This window comes from Notothenia rossii (genome assembly GCF_949606895.1).
Source record: "Notothenia rossii genome assembly, chromosome: 2".
In the NCBI taxonomy this organism is placed as follows: Eukaryota; Metazoa; Chordata; class Actinopteri; order Perciformes; family Nototheniidae; genus Notothenia; species Notothenia rossii.
Genome location: NC_136904.1, coordinates 10369334 through 10388603, shown reverse-complemented (window position 1 = coordinate 10388603; position 19270 = coordinate 10369334). Strand labels below are relative to the sequence as shown.

Here is a 19270-nt window from a genome sequence, read left to right as displayed (position 1 = left end):
TTACTGATTTACCACACATGCATTAAAAATGGAGTAGACGATGGCATGATGAAGGATCCTTAGTGGAATCTATGATTTATTCAACCTTGCGAGGAAATAGGATGCTGTCTTATTTATTTTTTGCTGCCACAGTGTTAGACAATGAGACGAATGGTTGCATTAAAAGATAAAAGAAAGTGAACAAGAACTGAATACAAAGGGGAACACGAGCGTAGCTCCAGAGATATGAACTATAATTCTTTTCATGACGCAAGCATTGACCTGCGATATCATTCTTCACCCTGCACTCTCTCTCTCTTTCTCTGTTGTGACATTTTAGTTTATTTCTCTGTAAGCTCTCAGACTATCATAGAGCACAGGACATGCATCAAAACTCCCTGTTATGTGTGTGACTATTCAGTCATTGTCACCTCTTAACACAAAGCATATAAGTATCTGCACTTTCAATCTCTATTCTGGAGTTGTTCAGAGAGAGAGAGATAGTTTGTGTGTGCCACCGTGTGATTCTCAGGTTGCTATTGCTGCCCACTGAGCCCTTCTCTTATGACGTATATGAGTAGTGATTATGTCTGCTGGGAATCTAATGTCTGGCTGAAGGATGGGAACAGACGTGATTCAGATATGCCTCTTTTGTTCTTGACTGAGCAGCACACAAACATCATACGCTGTTGTTCTGGCTTCTCCTCCTGTAACTATTCCCTCTTGTTTCATTATAGAGTATTACATTAAACAAGTGGCTGTGCCCTATGCCTCCAATATGCCTGTATTGATCTGGACAGTAACTTTGTGCCTTTGTGTTGCTGCCATCACCTTGAGTCATGCCTGGAGGGCAGCCAGACTACTTGTAGCAGTTTGCATCGCACTAACAGCACATAGTGTTTTATTAATAGGATTGTCACAGTGCTAGAATATAGCCCATCTAAACGCAGTGCGTTCCAAAATGCTGATTACTCTTCGAGAACACCCAGAAGGGCCTATTGCGTTCACTTTTCAGTCAGGAAGTAACATACTAGCTGGAGTGAAAATAACTTATTAGTCTCCTCCTTTGCCTGCATTTCCGCCCCATGCATGTAGACAATATGACATAATGAAAAATTCTGCTCCTTTGAGTATATCTAGGTCATCTACAGCTAATGCAAGTGTATGAAATATACAGTGTGCATGTTAGCCCACAAATATGCACATGTATTTAGTTGTCATGCTACCAGAGCAGGACACATAATCCACACTTTATTGCTTTTTTATGTTGACATGCTCATACCACGCATCAATTCCAGAAACCATAAACTATTCATTGAGGCAATGTCGATGCAGAATGTAGCTAATTGGAGGATAAAAGTGCATCTGCTACAGATAACAATAGGATTCATATCATAATTTAAAACAAAATGCACACAGTACATATGCTCTTATCTGATTATTTGTCCCGAGGCATGGTACTAGTACATGTCAAACTGTAGAATGCATGTACACGGGCAGAAAGCATTATGGGAGTAAACCCTCAACACTGGCAATACTCTGTTGCATTATTTCTCTTGTTATGGAACAACGGATATAAATGAAAGAGCATTTAATTATAAGGATAAATATTAAAGTTTCAGATTTGTAATTGTTATATCTTCATTTAGCCTTTTTCATCGGTCATAGCATGTGTTCTTTTATTGCGTAATAGTATTGTCAAAACAACAAAGCCAATGCACACGGAGGCACTTGAACACAGCAATTACAAATACAGAATTCAGTCACACTTTGCTGAAGAGGCTTACTATTTGAAGCGTAACCCTGTTTTATATTTATACTGCCAACCACGTCTTTACCTGCAAGCTGCCCACAACACACAAAGTCTGCTTCAGGTCATAAAGAGTCCCTCCATACACCGTATAATGTGACAACATTCATTTGAATTTTTATCATCCAGATGTTTTCATCTCAGGGTGAATATTAACTATGAACGTCCAAAAGCCACATACATAATTGAATGAACTCGTAAAAAAAACATCAGGGAAATAACACAACAACACCAAATGAGATGCTGCTACTGTAGAAACCTGTAATAAAAGGATGACTCATTGTACATAGTGAGTCAGAGGTTAGGATTGCCACCTTTCAGCAACAATAAATGTTATTGCTGGCTCCAGCATTCAACAGAGGCCTTAGTCTCTTACCACAAACCCTTTTTTGTGAACTGTGCTCAAACTTTTTTGCAGTCCAGCCATCTGGACCCCTGCGACCTGGCATGGAGTCAGTTCAAAGGGTTGAGTATAACAAACTTAAAGTAACAACAGCGACAGAAGATCAAATCAAGTTCTGAGCAATTTCTTTTTGGGTGTGGATATCAGTCCAGGCTTGGGCAACTGGGCAACTTGCACAATTATTGGAAGGTGCTTGAAAAGTTATATTTCTTGGAAGTCTGTTTGGGAACATACATCTCCAGGTTGTTAATTAACCCTCTACTAGTGGGAGAGAACAGAAAACTAAAATGTTGTCAGAATGACATCAATGTGGCAAAATATGACTTCCTGACAGGCTGGGGTGTACAAGTAGAAATATTCATAAGCTGCAAATAAAGCCAAAGTTTTAGAATTGAGGTCTGCAAATCTTGTGCTTTACTATGCTCTACAAATGCAGTATAATAAGATTCCCATTCACCAAAGCAGCACACTGATGGCGCATTTCCACTACAGCGTGGAGTGCGGCTTAAGCGTGCCGTGCCGGGCCCATTTTTGGTTGCGTTTCCACTAGGCGAAGTTCCGGCTAGCGGGTACTTTTTCAGAGTTTTTAGTGAGAGAATCGCTGGCAACTACAACTAGAGGAACATATTTGACCGTGATTTAATTGTAATACACGTTTCAAAATGATGCCGAAGTAACAACATACTGATACCGGTTAGTAAAAACCATAAATTAATGCTTTGACAAGTCTGCAGACAGACGGCAGACGAAACACCTTTTAAAATGCGTGTTTTCTGAATGGAGATTGGCTAAGCTAACGTTGTATATGCTCCGACCGTCCACACTCACAACAACGGCCTATACAGACATAAATAAACCAGCGACTGTATTCGCCATGACACAGACTCTGTGGTTTGTACTTGTTTAACTTTTGTCTAGTTTCCGAACAGATATGAGGAGCTGTGAGCTCTGAGGGCTAACAGCTAACAGCTGATGTTGGTTTTGTGTTTCTCATTGAAGATGACGTCACGGTTCCACCTACACTGCGTTACTATAGTTACTACCCCAGTTCCTAAACTGTAATGGAAACGCAGCATAAAGTGAGCCTGGCCTACCAAGGCCTAACTATACCGTACTAAGCCGTGTGAGGCCCTGCAGTGGAAATGCGCCATAAGGTTCCTTGGGCTTTACCAGCCACAGTTGGTCACATTCACAGGTGGAAAAGCAGATGAGTGTTCTCCTGATTGCTCACTAAAGTTGTCTGCTATAGGTTTAAAGAAGCAGATTGTAACGCAATGTGTCACAGATGTAGCAGATGGCCGCCTACATTGTTCTTCAGGCCAACTGTAGAGCTATCTGTGACAAAGACTGCAGAGCAGAGGGAATTGGACACTCTGAGTTAGGGTAAAACTGGGGAACTTATGCAACAACATATGCCAAGACTGTGGGGGGGCATGGCTCTCAACCCTCCACTAAAATGTATTGTGCATGTTGGTTCTTTAAGGTGCAGGTGCAGATTCTGCAGCCACATTCAGCTTTCCTCTCAAATATACTTTCTAAATGGCTCCTTGCATAAGTTGTTGGAGCTATCTCATCATGGATATAATACATGTTAAAGGTTTAGGTAACAATTGTGGTAATGACTGACTCACCAATCTAGTACCTCATTCACACCAACGCAACTCCGGTTCAAGCTCCGTGCTAGAGCTTTTCAGGTTCAAAACTGGTTCTTCGGTTTAGCTCAGGCTCTTTTCACACTGCCCAGAGTCCGACTGGTGCTGCATCATTGCGTCATCGTTTGCGTCATGACGTAACCGTTTGCGTGCCTGCTTCATAAAGCCAAACCGCGCGGAAACCCCTCACAGCTGACACCGACAACAACATGAATGGCCGATTGTGCTCCAGCTTCCTCTGTACCTCTTCAGAAGACCAGATTCCCAGTAGGCAGCTGGTCTCTTCAGTGGACCACTGCTGCTTGTTAAGTTTCTCCATCGTTGTGTACGAACTGGATAAAACGCGGGCTTGTTGTTGTTGTTCAGGAGTTGATCCCGCCCCTGCACTCGCCCCCGCCTCGACGTAAGCGTGGCGTATGCGGAGCTTTTGCTCTGGCCGGACAATTTTTTGGTTCTTGAAATGAACCGGATTCCGGAGCTAAGGGGCTGCTCCGCTGCGGTGTGAAGAGGAAAACCCGGTGCTTTTCAAGCTCCAGCTCCGAACCGGCCCTGAAACACCGTTGGTGTGAATGAGGTATAAACGGACCTTCTTCCTACACAAGCTTGTCCCTTCATAATATTATCACACAACTTCCTATTTTGCTCCCATCATAATTGGTACTGTTCCTACAGTAGATAGCTTTATCACAGGCGGACCAAAAAAAGATCAATGTGGTATGCCCCTTCCACATCTATTAACTAAACCTTTCTCTTGGTGTTACATTCGTGGAGCACTCTCAACCAATTTGTGCACACTTCATAACACAAGTAGTGAAGGAAAGGTCTAACAGATTAGGTGTTAAAAATCAAATGTATTGGTTTATTGTGCCCCCTCCCCCTCTTTAACTCTGTAATAGACCCAAGTCAATTACTAGAAGTTACAAATAGATCCAAAGCAACACTTGAATAACGTATAACCACTTACTGTAAGGGTCATACTGCTGCTTCAAGATGTGTGGGTGTACTTTAGTCCACTCTGTATATGTTGTAAAATGGTGAATAAGAGTACAGCTGTTGGAGTATTTAAAAAAAAAAGATGAACACTGGTATGACGCACGTTCACACAGAGCAGAATCAGTGGTGCTGTGAAATATTTGCTTCATTTTTTCACGTATTAAATTCACACTGTTGATGATGCCACTTCTATTAAAATTGGTAATGATTTCCTCTCTTTTTTGTATATAAAACCATTCCATGTTATTAAGCATAGACTCGAGCAAACTGAAGTATCATGTGCTGAGGTGCAGATGTTAGACAATAAGCCATGGAGCTCTGTACATGAGATCTCTATACCTGTGGGGATCCCCAGCTCCAATCGCTCATAGCTTGCCGTCATGCTGACAGCTGTAGCTGCACCGACTCCCCACCTGCCTACACTAATATATACATTACGCTCGATAAGTTGAAGTAAGGGAACAGAATGTACATTGCATGGTTTTCCCTGATGCAATTAAAGACTGCTAAACCATGAGCAGTGGCCTAGTCTGCTCCATAACCATGAAGCGGAATATTAGATTTCCCAGCTCCCCCTGCTTGAACACTGCGATAGTGATAAGGAGATGGGAAACTCCCAGCAGGAGACCTCGGATCAAGAACAGTGTGTACCCAGCCTCGCTTAAGGACCAAGACGGGGAATAACTACAATGTTATGACTTTATCACAGTCATTTCAATGACATTATTTTTACATGTTTAAAATTAAATTAGGAGACTGTAGGTTGGCCATTGCCTGTGTGTTGTGCTGAACATATCAGTTTGCTAATAGTATTTTGAGTCACACTGAGGAGTCCCTTTTTTTTATTTCCCAGTTCAGACACTTTTACAATTACGCATTGGTGGGCGAGTGGTTAGGGCACATATTGCATGGCAGCACATTTCCTGAGCACTGAGTCCCTGGCTTTTATTACCGGCTGGCTGGACCATTTGCTTTGTGTAATGTCATAAAGTCATTGGTATAACTGCCGGTTATAAAACTGCCATGGAAGATTATCTGTATCCCTTTGTGACAAAGTTTTATTCACAATAATCTTTTAGAAAATTGAAAAAGCCTTTTTTTTTCAATGCAGTTGCAGAACTTCAAAATCCTAATGCTGACAAATGACTGAATATGGGGCCATTAACTGCAATACAATCTACTTACCTACTAATACAAAGCAATGTACAACATGTTCGTGTCAACCGTGAACATGTTGTACATTGCTTTGTGTTAGTAGGTAAGTCTTATTTGTCTTTTGACATTTTCAATCAGGTTTGTTTCTTTTGATTTGCAGTTTGCTAAATCATTCCTGTAGTACCCTAAAAGTAATGTAAGATCTTCTTTGATCTTGAGTTTCATGGCAAGTGAATACTATAGACAAAGTATAATGTAATATATAGTCGATATGGTAGTCTTCATTGATTGGATATACATGATGTTATTCATTTGGAGTCTTGTAGAGGGTTTCTAAAAGATAGGACAAGACTACTCATCTGGTAAATAGGAATCTAAAAGGCAGATGTGTTGATAGACTGAAGCCAATTAGACATGATATGCAAAAGGTCTCAGAAATTTACATTTTTTTCCATCAAGCGACAGATCAGAAGGGGAACGAAGACCAAAGGCACGCACTGTATTCACTCAACACTGCAGCATGCATAATGTGAAGTCTGAATTCGATAGAAACATTGTCTCGGAGGTCTGCATCAATGGCAAAGAATTGGAAACTCTCTACCATACATCATGACTTCTAGCCTTAAGTGTTTTTTTTTTGGAGGGGGGTTTAATTCTGTCTAGATGTATTCAAATAATCAAACTAATTATGAACCATCCATTTGCACAGGGAGGGAAAAAAAAAACACATCAATGGGATTTTGAAAACATATTTACAGAGGCTGAGTCAGGGAGCGTATCTGCAAATATTGGATTTTTCTGTGAAGGGAGCAAATGGGTCAGGGTAACATTAGACACAGGGAAAACAATGACAGAGCGACACCAAGAAAGACAGAAATCTGATAAATAAGAAAAGCAATAAGTTGGATATCAATAGAGTGGATAAAGAAAGTACAATAATACAAACATATGCACACACACAAGTAACCACATTAAATGGGCTTGAATAAATATTTCAAACAAAGCACTGTAGTATCACACGGCAGTCGCTTGGGAACTGTTAACCATCCCAAAGTGTTGTCATGGCGTGCTGATAGCATTGTGTCATGCTGGAGGAATAAAGTAATCTCATTAGGAATCTAGTGTGGTGTAAAGAAGCAAACCAGCATGCATGAGGTGCTGTGGCTGGGAGAACATCTGCACTCATTGAACATGTTCTATTCATGTGTAATGTATATTGTATTATTGTAAGTATTAATTCATTATGTCTTTGTTGCAGCTCGTGAATGTAAGGCTGATTTAATTACTTTATTTAATGCCGCAAGCTTGTGAATAAACTCCTTTAATGGTAGATAATCATTTATTTGTCGATTAAATTATCTATAATTCAGCTAAATATGCAAACAAGTAACTACTGACTTGAATAGTTTAACACATAGCTGGGTGAAATGTCCACGGTTTTATAGTAGAATAAAGTTGAGAATATCAAAATAGTCCCACAATTGTATGCAAGTATCGAATTTGAGTAAATATAAGTACCGGTAGTTACCTTGCACAGCTGAGATGTCATCTATGCTGTTGAAGCACCTCCATAGGGTGAAGAACATATTGTTTATTTGTTGAAGAGTATATTTACAAGTCAAAAGGGTCTACTGCGTCATGTCAAGATTGACGTTTTCAATAGTTAACCTTGATAAATATTGAAGTTGTCTCCCTTCTACATTTCACCTTCATAATTAAGTGTAGGATCCTTTGAGAAAATGATAGGCTATCATGGCTATTACCTGAATTCATTGTGACAGGCTTCACTGCTTCGCATAATAATCACCACTGAGGTGCAGTCAGCTTACATTTATTCATAAAACCCATTTAACACATTTGTCTCAACGTATTTCACAAAGAAGACGGTGAAAATGAGTTGTTGGTGAGCGCTGTAGAAAACAGTGAGCAGGTCAATGAATTCAGGAATTAAATGACACACTAACAAAAGGAGCCAAAGGTTCCTAAAACAACAACATGTAATGGCTACATGACAACTGTACTAAAGAGCCCTGGAGTGAGTGGGACTGATTTGCACATGGACACCAACACACACATATACAGACCGCACACACACTGCGAATGGACTGTTTTTCCCCTGGAGCTTAACAAGACTCCACATGTGGTGGACGGCTTTGTCTAAAATGCATTGTGGATATGTATGGGCGGACATTTTTAGCATGAATGCTTGCAAGAGGAAACACATACCGCTGTATTGTAGATTTACACAAAATGAAGCAGCTGGACAGTGAACAGAACATGCCTCTTGTAAAAATACGACAGATATTGAAACCCCATAAGAATCACTTGTGGGCAAATAAAACCATTTTCAAAGCTTTTAGGTTTCAAAGCTGCTTAACGTTCAAAGCAGTAGAGTATACTAAAGGTATGGCGTGTGCACAACTCAACAATATATGGCAACTGGCACCGAAAGTGATATGCACATGTGGGAGAGTAGCAATTAGAGGCACAGTGGAGTGCAGAGCCAATGTAGCCAGATAAAGAGCCCCTTTGCCAACACTTTTCAAGCTGTAATTACGTGTAATTGTCATTCTTTTTGTGTGGTTTCTGAGCTGCTCTCAGCACGGCGTTCCTCTCAAATGAGTCCTGTGGGGCTCACCTTCACATTCCCTGCTCAGCACTTTCACACCACACCCACTGATGGCCTGCTTCAGCTCATTATTGTGGAGCCATGTATGGTTGGGTCTTCAGGCCTACAAACCCACAACTGCTGCCACCCCGAACCCCATCAGTTTCTTTTAATTACATTTCAGAATTTGCATTAAAGAGACTGTCACCACTGAGCATGATAAATGTACAGAAATATAGAGCCTATCACATTTTTGCAGAGACAGACTCATAAAGGGGTACAAGGACAAGCGCATAAGAATGCTATAGCAGCAACGTGGGGCTGTGCTGTGCTTTGAGCTAAGGCTAACATCAGTAAAGTAACTATGACAATGCTAACCGGCTGGTGTTAAAATACAGTAAAATGTTTACCGGCAAAAGCCTGGACATGGTTTCCATTTTATAAGGTACAATTGTAAAATGTAATGCAATCTGGTACGACAACCTACTGTCTGAGTGTAGTGAAGCCTATAAAGTGGACTGTTGGATTAAGAGAGCTGCAGCTCCCTCTGGGAGTGTGGCCAGACTCAAACCATTGGTCTTGGCTGTGTTAAGCCTCTGGAAGGAGCCATAGTCTGTGCAGGAGGTTCAATGGTATCAAACTTGATAGCTGGGGGCACCTCTGTGCATTATAATTGGATATAGGAACTGAACTATCTCCTTTTCAAGAGTTCTCCAGGGCAAAAGGCACCATGTCAATGTGACGATATTCACAAATCCCCAATAGGACATGAGATGACATCATTTTGCAAGCACTAAACAACACAATCTCGCCTCTGTGGGCATCTCTCTGCAACATGCAACAAGTGTATACAAATGATGTAGTGACCAATTCAGGCGAATTGTGAAACATTGTGAGATTTTTCAAGGCCATGGCAGTTTGTCAAAGTGACAGCATGCAAATTATTTTGGCACAGTCACATTGAAAATAGACCTTATTATCGACTCATACTTTATATCCAAGTTCAGGAGTGCAAAACTAAACATTTTAATGCAAACTATAGTATAATTAAATAAGCTGTAGTATTTAAGATACATGCTATCATAGCACCATTGAGCATTGATGATTTCTTGAGCTGTAGTTCATTCTTTGTCAACAACTTTATGTTTTCTATCTGTTCGGTACTTCGGGAGCATTTACACAATCACACACCTGGGAGACGTCTGTACCTAACACGATTGATATGTCACCTCAGACTGGCAGCTGAGTAAAGGCTTTGCCAGATTATTTACTCGTTTTCTTCCCCATGTTACTCCCTTCGGGGATGTCTCTCATGCAGAGAATTGGAATTTCAAATTTCCACTTTTGATGACATTTGCGCTGAGGGCTTTGACATAATGTTTTCTCAGTTGAATAAATATGTAAATAAAAACCACCATGTAATTTTGGATTAAACAAATGAATGACTCCATTAACTAAAACTTGGTTTGCTTTTTAATGAATTCATGTGAGAAGATTGCAATATTGGTTGTACTCGTTTACTGAACCTGTGAAGGCTATGTTAAGTGTTTCAAATCTTGAGTTAGCAGTTGAACTATGGTGGTTCAGATATGCTGACTTATGTGCATCATATTCCCCAATTCCTGTGGTTTAGATATCTGCAGCAGAAAAAGAAAAGCAGAGAGTGCTATAAATCAAGAACTCAAAAAGCCCCGAGTTGTGGCAGAGCTAGATCCTGGTGGTGTGAACATTGAGTTTGTTCCACCATGATGCCACCCTGCGAGGCCCCAGGTGGATGCCTTGGGTTTTTCTCTGCAGATCAGGGTTTCTTTCATGCCATCTGCTCCTGGCTTCAGGACATGGCATTCATGCAGGGCACAGAGAAGGCATGGCTCCTGCACCCTCGCTCCAAAGAGGCTGGAAGCTTTCACTCTGAGTGAACAAACCTCAGGTCAGATGGCTACCACAGCAAACAGACATGGCTTTAATAGCAACAATAAGCACGTCATCCTCTACCCAGTCACGGATACGCTATTTATTTCTGTCGCTGTGAGCAACAACATTGCAGTTATTTGTATACGGGCCACTTTGAGGAGACTGCCAACACCAACTATGCAGATATAGTGCCAACAAGATTTCTTTGAATACTGTTCAAGACATAGGTGCATTGTTTATTCACAGTGCAGATTGCATGTGTTACACCATCTGCCACCATCAGATTCTAATCAGAAGTGATAGAGCATTTCCACATTTAAATATCAGCTACAACAAAATATTGGTGATAAAACAAGCGGGGAAAAACATATTCCGTAAAAACATCAGCAAGGACAGTCCATTTCTCAAAACCAACAATAAGACGACACAGCATCAGGTTTCCATTTAATCAGATGGTTAGGACACAGAAGTAGGAAGGCCGCCAGCTACTTGTGTTTCTGCATCTACAGCTCAGCTTGAGTCCCTCTAATCTGGAGGAAATCAAAGATTAGCATTTTAGAGAGGTTTGCATTTGCCTTAAAGACCGCTGACTCAGATGTTCCCCAGCCCTCCATAGACAAATCTGTCTGGCACATTTCATATTCCCCACTACAAATAACAAAAACATTTTCCCAGAGAATGTAGGTTGATGCTGACATGTGCCAAAGTTGAATGGATGGGGACAACAACTCTTTGATAACAGGGGCGTGGCCGATAGAGCGATTGACTATGTATTGAACATTTCAATGTAATCATTCTTTACAGGAGAACATTTCAGCACTACTTCGTCATGTGGAACAAATTGCCCAGCCCTTTATTTCTCTGGCAAATTCCTATTTATCACTCTGAAATTGTTAAGAATTAAGAGTACAAAGAATGTGCTAGCATCGCCCTGACAGGATCAACTCACAGCTCAATGTAGTTTTACTGCTGAGATCAAGCTGACCTAGATTCCATTATTTCAAAATTCTGCTGATTTTCCAGCGGCAGGTAATTAAAGCGTGATTCTTCCACCTTGTTCAACGGGGCCCTGGATGTTTCAGAGTTGGCTGCTGAGTCAGATGGGGTGGCGCTATGCGGCTAACAGAGATCTAGGGGCACATCTCAGTGCTGCTGCCTTTAGTGTGTGTGCCAGATGCCTGCCAGAGGCCCAGCCTCATTAGCTGAATTACAGAGATCAAACAGAGAGGCCGAGGAGCAGAAGAAAGAGAATCCGCTGTCCCTCTCCAAGAGGATGGGATGAAAGACACGCAGATAGTGTAGTGGGGGCAGCAGAAGACATTGTGTAACTGGCTCAGAGTTCGAAGGGTGGGTTCTTTGATTCCCTGTCTGCGATAAATGAAAATTGTGTATCACTTTGATGGGCCTGCACGTCTGTTGACATTCTAGTCTGCTCACTGATGTCCTGTGGAGTGAGAATATCAGCCCTATTGTGTCTTTGACTGTTAGCCTTCGGCATGTTTTCTAAGAGAGTGATTGATACATACATAAACAACGTCTATTTGAAGTTTTGAAAATACGGCTGTGTGTTTCAGTGGAAATCCTGACCTTGTTCATAAAAGCTTCCGCTCAGCTTTTTGTTGATTTTATTAAATCGAAATGATCCATTTTGCATAAGGTTGTGCAAGAATATCACTCAGAAAATGTGCTGAGTACAAAACAGTTAAACAGAAACACACACTCTGGTATCTGCTTAAGCAATTCTACCCAAAGACTCAAATCAATTCCAGCTCATACATGTCATTTCCTTAAATACATGGATGGAAAATAACATGAACGAAATTTGCATATAAACATTTTATATCCCACTCTTTTTTGTCAGAGAGACAGGGTCTTAGACTCTCAGACAACTCTTAGCTTTATACATGCCAGTGTAACGAGCATGAAATGTGTCCTTTCTTCTTTCGTCCAACAGAGATCTTTCCCTACAATCATAAGGTCAAAACAGAATGGAAATGTTGTATTATCCAAAGTTATTTATAGCATCCCTATCTAATTTAGTCCTGAGTTAGACTGCCTTTTGATAAATATCCTAATTTACTCACTTCTTATGTATCTAGCTTTGGACTCACCATTCAAATGATTCCCAAATTAAAACATGCATAGTTTATCAGCTGATAATTAAAACAGATACAGTGAACACTGATTAAAGATCAATGAGTGCAAAGTGTATATCATTACATTACATGTTACACACTCAATACTGTGGGCAATCCCCACAGGAGCAATTTGGGGTGAAGTGTCTACATGTAACAGTGGTAACAATCAACATCGGCACCTCTATTGTTTCCCCGACTCAGACTGCAAGGAATCTGGGTGGGACCCTAGATAACAAACTGTCCTTCACTGCAAACATCGCTGCCACAACCCGCTGCTGCAGATACACGCTTTACAACATCAGGAGGATACGTCCCCAGCTGACCCAGAAAGCAACGCAGCTTCTGGTCCAGGCTCTCGTCATCTCACGCCTAGACTACTGCAACTCCCTCCTGGCTGGTCTACCTGCATGTGCCATCCGACCTCTGCAGCTCATCCAGAATGCAGCGGCTCGTCTGGTCTTCAATCTTCCTAAATTCTCCCACACCACGCCGCTCCTCCGCTCCCTTCACTGGCTTCCAGTAACTGCTAGAATCCACTTCAAGACACTGGTGCTAGCGTACCATGCTGTGAATGGATCTGGCCCTTCCCACATCCAGGACATGGTTAAACTGTACACCCCAGCACGTGCACTCCGCTCTGCATCAGCCAAACGGCTCGCTGCACCCGCACTGCGAGGGGGACCCAAGTTCCCATCAGAAAAAACACGTGGGTTTGCTATCCTGGCTCCAAAATGGTGGAATGAGCTCCCCATTGAAATCAGGACAGCAGAAAGCTTACACATCTTCAGGCGCAGACTGAAAACTCATCTCTTTTGACTCTACCTCGAGCGATAGAATTATTAACAAAGCACTTAAATACTAATAAAGGACTGGCTTATCTAAAGACAGTTGAGTAGAACTTGAAATGTTTTAGCTCTATGAAACCTGATGTGCTTATATGATTCTATTTTCTTGAAGTTTGTATCTTGTTGGTCGAACGCACTTATTGTAAGTCCCTTTGGATAAAAGCGTCAGCTAAATGTAATGTAATGTGTCTTGCCCAGGGACACAACGACATGCTGTGGGGTTTGAACCTGTGCCCCCCTTATCCGAACACCAACCCACTGCGCTACACGCCTCCCTATTAATAATTATTGCCATGCAGTTGGATTATGAATACAGCAAAGCACTTCATCATGAGGGCGAGTTATGAGCAGATCCACTTTATTGTGAGCATGTATTGATTTTATCATCATATTAGTCTGTAAAGGTGTGACTATTCGTGATAATACTATGATGTGATGGTTGCATGCAGGCCATGAGTCAATTACTTTGAAATAGTTGATGCTCTCTATCTCATCTGATTCCGCACATTACACTACAGTACGCAATCAAATAGAAACTTCATCGACCCCCAAGATTCTTCAACTGAAGCTGCGTTGAAATTGCAGAGATTTCCAGTGCATTTCCGGTACTGGTCCTGAGTTAGCGAGGCTTACTTGAGCAGCAGAGGGGGCAGGAGTGGATCTGATGAGGAATTTCATTAGGGCGAGACAGAAGAGACGCTGGTCCAGAATTAAAAGCAAGGGGTGAAAAGCCCACTGGACTGCATCATCACTTGTGGTGTTGACAGCCTTAAGTTAGAATATCTTACCAATATAGACACTTCCCTAATTATGTCCTCACTTGCTTTTACAAAGTTAATTGATGAGATAATTGGGTGGTGGTGGGGGTCTCTGGCTAATTACTTCTTTGGAGGGATTTTAGACACGGTATGGGAAATTACTTTTAGAGGCTCTGATGCAGAGAAACCATAAAATCAATTGATGGATTGTTTTTAGAAAATGTGCAAGCACATCAGAATTAAAAGTATCAAAGTGATCTGAAGTCACTCAACAGAAAGTAACTAAACTCCAAGTTCTAAACTAAACTAAACGGGAACATTTTAATACATGATAAATTATGCATGCCGCAAAATAGTGTTTTTAGTCATGCTAGCGGTTCTACAGTATAGATAGCAATGTCTGCCATTGTCTCAACCTTTTTGATTCCAAATCCAAACATCTTTTGAATGGCAATGGCATTATTGCAGACAACAATTTTGCCCAGTTGATGAAGCCCACTGACTTTGGTGATCGTCTTCCTCCGCAAGCTGAGGAGGTTCAACATGGACTCCAGGATACTCTGCAACTTCTACAGGTGCACCATAGAGAGCATCCTGTCTGGCTGCATCACGGCCTGGTACGGCAGCTGCACCGCCCTCAACCGTAAGGCTTTACAGAGGGTGGTGAGAACTGCACAGAACATCACCAGGACGGAGCTGCCATCCATGGAGGACCTTTACTCACAGCGGCTCAGGAAGAAAGCCCTCCAGATTATAAAAGACCCCCATCACCCCAGCCACAAACTGTTCAGTCTGCTGCCGTCTGGCAAAAACTAGATACATAAGAAGTGAGTAAATTAGGATATTTCTCAAAAGTCCATAACATTCATCTGTTTACAACTTATATATATATATATATATATCAATATTCCTGTTACTTGCATATACAGTAGACTATTCTGCAATATTTGTATTTATAATATATTTAATAATCAAAACCAGCAGCACGTTATAAGGTGAACATGGTAAACATGATACCTGCATGTTGCTAAGCTAATATTAGCATCTCACTATAACCACCACTGGGCCTAAGTACTGCCTTGAGACGGTGCGAGCTCAGATTTTACCCTCGTTAAAACCTGGAAAACCTAAAAAAGAAATTGCTACACAAAGATAACGGAGGCTTTGCACCTTTACAAAGTGTGTGTTGTTTGTGAGTATTAAAGAAGTGTCTTACTGATGAGAACAGTACTACACAAAACATTAAGTACGATTCTTTGAAATGCGTTTTTTAGCACAATTGTTTTCAGTCCTTCAAAAAGGAAAACGTAAATGTTTTACCTTTTAATGTTTACTTCAGAAACACTTCATTACCTATATTCTTCATTTAAATAAAGATAAGCATATGAGGGTGTCACATATATATACAAACTAGAGGTGAGATGAAACCACTATGAACACTTCAATTGTATTCAAAGGAAGCTCCAGACAAGAAGGCTCCGCATGGATTTACTGTCCCCGGGGAAAGGGACAGACTCCATTCCAATCTCCTTTCTCATTTTATCCCCCGAAAGGTGTTGGCATTGCTTTGCATCTAAAGTGCCTTGGAAATGATCAGCGTTACAAGACTTGACATTAAGAGACAGAACTTTAAGATCGCATTAAAGACCATCAAAGGAAAGGGACAATTCAGAAAAAAAGGTTTCCTGTGATAAAAGCTGATGTGAAACAAATTCATTTAAATGCATGTTACTGCAGGGAATATTAAAGTCTGATCTTGGTGAGTAGTAAATAGTCAATACGAAGCTGTTCTAATGTTCTCTAAACTAGGTCACACATCAGATCAGCAAACTAAGCATACTTAGTCAGAAACCTTTAAAAAAGCTTGAGACTCCCAAACCAATCACGCTGTAGCGAAGGCACTGCATGCTTGTTATCTTGGCTAATTCGTAACTCACATAATACATGGGAAAAAAAGATTAGATCTTTAGTCATCTGACAGTCTTTTCATCCCATGATCCATCATGCCAGAAGTCTATTAGTACAGTGTCTTGATAAGAGAAAATAGGTCAAAACATTATGGCAAAACACAGCTAGCACTGTTCAAAATGTAAAATGCCGCACCTGATTTTAAAACTATTTTTAAGACTAGTTAAGTAAAGTTGTATCAGTCTAAGCAGTCATTCAAATTGTCGGTCTGCGCCTGTCGCAGATCTCTGCATAGTTATGCCAATAAGCATATTAAGGAAATGCAAATGAACCGGCATGCTTCCTTACCTAAGGCAATGCAGCCTGCTAAGTTTCAACACAGCAACCAAAGCGGAACTGCTGCTCTCTCTCCCTCGTGAACAACGGCAGCCCACGGCAGCAATAACCAAGCAGTAAACCAAAATATGGTCACAACAACCCCCCCACCACTGCTTGTTGCTCAGCAGTAGCCACAGAATTAGCTTAGCATAACGTCTATCTTGTAAAAGAAAGAGTCCCTTAACAGTTGCGTGTGCTGGCTCATTATTCCCAGTGTTATAAATAAAAGATCAATATCCCCTTCATAAACATTACTCATGTTTTCCAAGAGAAGAAATCACCATATTGGAAAAAACATACTTTGCCAATCGACTATTTTACAAACTTCCCATTGCATTTATGGTTTATTTCTTTTTATTGCAGAGCTCACTTTGAATTCTTTTTACCAAGTAATTCAGGTGTCACACTCTAGGGTTCATGAAGGTGTGTATACAACATTTTTTATTTGTGTACCATACAACAGTAAAGTTATAATGTGGACCAAAAAGACAGACATACATTTCCATTCATATTGCCAAGAATGGTTACAAAAGATGTAATCCTTTAACATAACAAACCAAGGCAGAACACAGAAATTGTTTGCATTCAATATGCTTTTACATTTGGAAGGGGGTGCTGAGTAAATGTATCACTATGTGTGGCCTTGAAGCTATCCTCAGAACAGCAGATAGGTCACATCCCTATCACGGCATGAAGCCACATTTTTCACCAGCCAGTCATCCATATTTGCATAACCTCCTTATTTTCCATGGGAAACTTATATCAAAGGTTTCTAAGAACATTTTGCTTCAACATATCTGTGACTAGGAGAGAGAGAGAGGAAGAGAGAGAAGGGCTGACTAAAAGGAACAGGGACAGTGTTTTACTCGAGACCAATTGTTTATATTCTTTATAGCGTAAAAGTTGTATTTTTTAAATTCTTAATTGAAATGTATAACAGGCAGATCAGTCAAACTCATTCAACATGCACAATTATTATTGATTGAAAAATCACTCTTTCAAATATCAGAAGGAATGCTAAAGTAGTTAGTGATTACTTAATTATTCTTTCTGCATGCAATAAGATTAAAAAAAAGTTGTGATCCTAACAGTAATTAACTGCACGTCTTTTCATTGCAGTACAACTGATCCCTCCGTGGATTGTGAGTTTCAGGAGGATTAGCTGTACACGGACATTTGAAAATGCACTTTTAAAAATATCTTCAATAATCCTCAACACTCAAACAACCTGAGTTTTGAACAGTTGAACCATGTTTGACTTTATTACTAATAAATCACATTTTGCCATTAGTTCCACATATAAAGCAGTGGGTAACTGGCGGTGGTAATGAAGAACACAATAGCCAAAGGTGTGACAAAGGTAATGCTCAGTGTGATGCTGAACTGACTTTGTTTCACAACCAAGAGCCATTCAGCCATACAATGATCGTATGAGATGCTCTAATGGCCAGTAAGGCATTATATATATTTTTGCCCATTGAACTCTGGCTGCCCATCATAATCATTACCACTGTTCTATTCCCATCACATTTATTGGAAATCGGAATTAGTTGCAGGCAATTTAAACACATTAAGTTAAATTATCTACAGCATGGAGGAATTATCCTCCACTCACTTTAAAGACACAATTACATATAGTTCATGTTGAATTGTACCCAACAGTAGGACATTCAAATGGACACAATGGTTGTCAACTAGTGCTGTGTACCTGGACTCACATTCAGGTTCAGGTCCGGACTCAAGTCCAGAGGTTCAGGTTCAGGTCCGGACTTATAAGTCCGGACTTGTGTCAAGTTGTGTGAGTAACTAAAGTTAACTTATTTTTAGCTAATTATCAATTGAAAATAAACTCATAATCAACTCAAATTCAAACTCGTCAGGTTTATTGTGCCCCCTTCCAACTTGTGTCTACACCATGTCTTTTCTAGAACTCTACATGTGTTACTAACTACACAACACAACTACATACATAGTGATGTACATACAAGACTCAATATGCAAGAGTACAAGTCTATGTGTTCTTGTTCAAGAACAACAGCATATTGACATTGTCTGGGTGAAGTGTTGCTCTTTCGGCAGACACTATATCACCATACATACAAAGGAGTTAGCTTAGCTACACTACCATATATGGCAACCAGCATCCCATGCTTGTCAGTAAGCTACACTACCAAATATGGCAACCAGCATCCCACGCTGTCAGTGTCCACTATGTCTAAGCCAGTTTCCCTTGACGACACACAGATCTCGCGAGCAGTTGCGATATTTTGCGAGACTTCGTGAGTTCAGTAATGGCCGCCATATCAGAAGCCAAAACAATGTTTTTCGTCTTTTCTCAGCGCAAATTTCTCGATCTATGGAAGGTTTTAGATGGTTTAGAACAAAAAGGAGAATATACGTAAGTACCGGTTCCCGACGTTCCGGTTTTAACCGGACTTGAACCGAAACTTTTTACAAGTCCAGTAACGGTTCGGCGTACCGGTACGCAGCACTATTGTCAACTTAATGCAAAAGTCATTTGCTGTTTGATGGGCATGCCAACTACCAAACTGCAAAAAAGGAGAAATAAAATATTTACAAGCTTTGTTCTGGCAGAATCAATTATGAAGCCATGTATTATTAACTAGAAATGTATCATAACCAGACAAACGGGCTTCAACAGTGATTTGCCATAATGAACATGTCAGTCTGCTAGCTGGATAACTAACATTTGTTATCTAGATGTTATT

General features: G+C 40.7%; 1 protein-coding gene across 9 annotated transcripts in view; it reads right to left on the bottom strand.

Annotated features, from left to right (window-relative positions):
- LOC307027590 (lysyl oxidase homolog 1-like) overlaps positions 1 to 19270 on the bottom strand; it is a 238128-nt gene that overhangs the window by 59844 nt on the left and 159014 nt on the right. The window lies entirely within an intron of this gene.